The sequence below is a fragment of the Triticum urartu genome, unplaced genomic scaffold, assembly GCF_003073215.2.
Source record: "Triticum urartu cultivar G1812 unplaced genomic scaffold, Tu2.1 TuUngrouped_contig_9415, whole genome shotgun sequence".
Classification (NCBI taxonomy): domain Eukaryota; kingdom Viridiplantae; phylum Streptophyta; class Magnoliopsida; order Poales; family Poaceae; genus Triticum; species Triticum urartu.
In genome coordinates this window covers 720-5710 of record NW_024120457.1, presented here as the reverse complement: position 1 = coordinate 5710, position 4991 = coordinate 720, and the positions used below count along the sequence as shown (strand labels likewise).

The 4991-nt window shown below is 46.2% G+C and overlaps 1 pseudogene; it reads left to right on the top strand.

Moving 5' to 3' along the window:
• The first annotated feature begins 2293 nt into the window (after positions 1–2293).
• On the top strand, positions 2294–3866 carry LOC125532225 (annotated as a pseudogene).
• Positions 3867–4991: the final 1125 nt, after the last annotated feature.

The following is a 4991-nucleotide window of genomic DNA, read 5'->3' as shown; positions in this document are numbered from 1 at the left end:
GTGCTGCTTGTTGTCATCTACCTGCGCCTGACCATGATGAAGCACTTTTTCAGCCACGCGCGCTTGGATGGCATCTCCAGGCAATCAGCCAGGGGAACAGCAGGGTGATGCGAGGAGGACGACTGGATTAAGGCTGAATAATGATGGTCAGTGACGGCAGAATGATGCGAGGAGGACGCCGGGATTACAGGCGAAGAAAAAAGTATCACTGCACCACCAAGAAAATTAAAAAACTCTCAGAAAAAGGCCATCAGGCAGACAACAAAGTAGATGTAAACATATTTTGATTATAAATAATGGAGTTTGAGTAGCATTAACATATAGTGCAGTACTTAAATGTTTTGAATTGTAGTTAAATAAATATAGCAAACCTTTCCACTTATAGTGAAGGTGAAAATGTATGGATACAAATAGGTGATTTCCCAGAATGTTGTGCAGAAATTCGCCTTTGGGAAGGCTAACCATTTTTATGTTGCTTCACTTTTAGCTTGTCTCACGATGGCAGGTGGGCTGGTCGAGTATGTAATGGTCTTCCTAGAATCCCAATCATCAAGAAAGTCTGAATGTTCATCCTATCGCTTAATTTCGTCGATTGTTGAGGCATGGATAAAAAATATAACTGAATAATTATAAACATCATGATTGTCTTCTGATATGCTTATGAGCTAACACATGTACCTCTCACATACATCCAATTATGGGTCATCATCAGGTTCATGTTCCTGCAAAGGAATAGGAAAAACAATGAGAAATTTAAGCCGAACAAGGAGAAGATCAACAAAAGCTACAGAAAATAAAAAACAGCTAGGTGCCATGTCAAGATCCTTAATCAAAAGCAAACTATATTAGTTCAATAAACGGCAATATGAAAAGCATACTGATTAGGAAGAATTAATTAAGCCAACATATGATTTCTCCTTCCTGACTCCTTTATCCTTTCACACTCAGCTCCCTGAGCTCCTCCTCTTTGTTACATGTATCTTGAAAAAATAGTCATCATGCAAATGTATGTACAAGGGAATTCCATTAGCTTTAGGAAAACTCTAGTACAAGGGAGCTTTTCAGTAGAAGCAGTTTAGTTTTGGAATCCATACCATACACAAATTAAAATCTATTTCTAATATATAACTTACAATCTATGTCAGAGAAATTATCAACAAACTAAAAGGACTACAACCTGCAGCATCCCATGTGTATCCACGCTGCATTGCCTTCCTCTAAGCCTCTGCTGCTGCATGAGATGAAAGAGAGTTATTTACAGGGTCGTACACACACCAGAAATCCTGAAAGCAAAACCTTCTTTCCATCCAGCAATCTTTTCAAGGGAACATGAGAAGCACAACATCGGATGCAGTCGATTGATACATATATACAATTTCTGAATTAATGTGAACACACAGCAGAACCTTACTGAAATCTACAATTTCATAGAAACATGTTAACCAAACACAACAAGAAGCTAAAAAGGAGGTGTCCAATCTGGGTGTTGACCCAAAAGTTGCGGAAGGCATCGGCGACCTCCGGTCAAGTATGGCGGGGCTGTGGCTTGGCGATGCGGTGACGCTGCGCTCGTGCGGGGGTGTGGCGGCGGGGTTGCTGCTCGGTGATGCGGCTGCAGGGCGCTAGCACGGGGCTGCCAACATGGGGCTAGCAGCAGCAACAGCCTCTGCGCGCCATGCTCGTGGCCAAGCTCCGCCTTCGGCGCTGCCCGGCCTCCCTTCTCCTGCCCTCAGCCGCACCACCTACTCGCCTGTTGTGGCCCTACGGCCGCTGCCGCTGTGTGCCGCACATGCGCTGCTGTCCGCCATTGCGCCGCTGCTGTCCACCGCCGTCGCCCCCCTTGAACACCTCTCGATGGCAAAGACGAAAACTGGCGAGGAGGGGGAGGAGGATCACACCACTGGGAGGGCATGCGATGGCAAGCCGGAGGTGCAGCGCCCGGTTGAGGATGAGGTGATCCGATTGTGATCTCTTTCCTTTTTTCGTGTGTGATAGTTGGGTCGCGGCCTCCTTTTTTCGTGCGTGATAGTTGGGTCGCGGCCGCGCGTCGTAGCGGGACGGCAGAGTTTTCGTCCGCACTCTAGTGTAATCTGGATGGCTAGATGAAATCAAGTGATTTGGATCGTGAGGCTATAATTGATCAGGGATGTTATGTATAGATTAGGCTGGGTGCGTTTAGCGATGAATATGTTTGCTTGTTTAATAGTAGTAGAGATACGTAATTGGCTGCAGCTTACGTAATTAGCAACCTGCGAGGGGAACGAACATACGCACGTAGGGTTTTTGAGCTTCGATGGAGTCGAGATCGGGGCATCGTAGCCTCCGTTCCTCCCAGACTGAGGACCACATCAGCGCCCTCCCCGACGACCTGCTCCTCCTGATCCTCGCCCGCCTCCGATGCATCGCCACCGCCGTGCGCACCAGCGTCCTCTCCCGCCGCTGGAGCGGCAGCGGCGGCATCTGGCCCCGCCTCCACGAGATCGTCTTCCGCGACGTTACCTTCCCCTCGCTCGAAGCGGCGCTCGGCCGCGTCAACGCTCCCGCGGTTTCCCTCCTGGAAATCCGCGTCCCCTATGTGCACCGGCCGAGCACCAAAACCCACGTCGGCAGCCTCGGTTTCAACTCGCTGCTGCGCGCTGCCGCGCGGCTCGCGCCGGAGGAGTTCGTCTTCCGCTTCCCGTCAGACTTAACCGATCGTTCCCTCGTCGTCGACCTGCCTTGCTTCCCCCGCACCACCTCCATCGTCCTGGTCAACTTTTTCCTCTTCCTCCGCGTGCCGGACGGCGTCGACTTCCCGGCGCTAGAGACGCTGTCTCTGTCAGGTAGGGTCCCCGATCTCGACCCGTTGCTCTCCTGCTGCCCGCCCTTGCGGGCGCTCCGGCTGCGCAATGTTATCCATGGGGGCGACCTGAGGGTCAGCTCGCCGTGGCTGCAGGAGCTCTTCGTCGCCCGCTTGTACCAAAGGAAGCACCGTATCGACATCGTCGCCCCCATGCTCAAGCAATTGAGCATGTCCTTTGTCTCCTCGGGTGGCAGCATCTCCGTCTTGGCACCAATGGTGGAGAAGGTCTCATGGGACTGCAGGTACCACGATCCGTCTATTGTGTCTATTGTGTTTGGTCTTTGGAGGCTAGAGCGGGTGACACTACAGATGGGAGAGAGACAAGGACATGTCCCTACACTGAAGATTTGTTCCCGCACCGTGCGTCTCTTCTCCCGCTCAATTTATTTACTGCAAAATTTCGATCAAACTAACTAAATCTGTGAATGCATGATATATACCCCATCAAATTGTTTTTCCAGACCTCGCGTGTTTTAGGCAACGAAGAGCACACCTTTGCACAGGAGATAGAGAAGCACATGATTGCTGGATTTTCTGTTTTGGAACTACATCTCACAACAAATGGACATGCTTTTGGAGCGCTCGTGTTTCATCTCCTTAAGATGGCTCGAATTTGTGGTTCTGTACGCAGGCTTAAGGTCATCCTAGAGAGATCAACGGTAATTCTCTGCCTTAGTTATATACCTTAATAATAATAATGCAATGTGTAGTGGTTCACCAAAGTGTAATAATATTTGGTTTTAGGTGAAAGAAGAATGCCCATTTGATTGTTTTTGTGAGCCTTGGAACTGGAGATCTCAAACCATCTCCCTGTCTGCTCTCGAGGAAGTGGAGGTCAACGGGTTTCAAGGATACGGTCAGGAGATTGATTTCTTGAAACTGATATCCCAATGTGCACCAATGCTTAAAAAGACGACAATGATGTTGTCAGAGGAGACCACAGCAAGTAATGATGAATGCGCAAAGATATAGAACATCTTCAAGGCATATTCGTCTGTGCATTACAATGTTTACCACAACTCTGGTGAGCATATGTTTGGCATGCATTATTAGCATGAGCACTGTTGCATAGTCATAGAGTTTAGTTGTGCATGTATGCCAATCATTATCTAACTAAACATGCTATATTCCCGAATTTTTGTGTTTATCCCCCATATTTCATGGAAATAACCAAATGGGGGAGTGGATAATAAGCACAATTTAATATTTTTACGTGGTTTTCCTTACCTAATTTGCTCTTTTGCATTTTGCAATCTTCTCTGTTGAGATTGTACCCTTTTGTTTTGCAGTGGTATCCAAGTTTCTAGGTTAGCCAATGTTGTCTTATCTGAATTTATATGCCTTGGGGTTTGACGCAAATTATTAGTTCAGTTAAACTCTGCATCAAGTTAGTTGTCTCGTCTGAATTTCATTGTCCACTGGGTTTTTTTTTCTGCTCTTAGCATATTGTGTTTTATTTTCAGTGGCAACATTCTTAACACATATAACAACTACTCCACATTTTCTAGTTGCGATGGTGACCGGAGCTTGCTTCATTTTGTATCTTCTGCAAGGTTAATGCACGACAGCCAGAATTGCTCGTCCACGTGATACTCATCCTTACATATGTGGATTCATGGTGCGCATCAACAAGAACATCCTTTCCCATGCTGACCAACACTATTATCTCGTCTCAAGACTTTGCTTGGTTGCTTTGATTGTCTATCATCTGATGTGTTCTTTTGGTAGAGTAGCTTAGCTATATATAAGGTGCTCTTAGTTACCCTTGAATGGTTTCTTTCCATTCAGTCATTTAAGTTAATGCACTCTACCTATTCCAGTCAATTACTGTAAGCTAGTAATTATGTTAAGCCTACTATTTCAATTTCTACTTGTGATCCTTCATTGTGCCGATGGACTACATGTTTTCACCGGAAGTAAACTGAGCAGCAGTGAAAGGTCACATGCCACTCCGGTCTGAAACTGATATTTATTTCCTGTTTACTCTCTTTTCTAATGTATCATTTTTTTTCTGGTATTTCATTTGGGTATATGTGTATATGATCAAGCATTTCAATGTACCAAAACACTAGGGGCACTATTTTGTCAATATGAACCTATTAATCATGGATATATATAGGCAGACATATCTGAAATAATTATAGGTGTA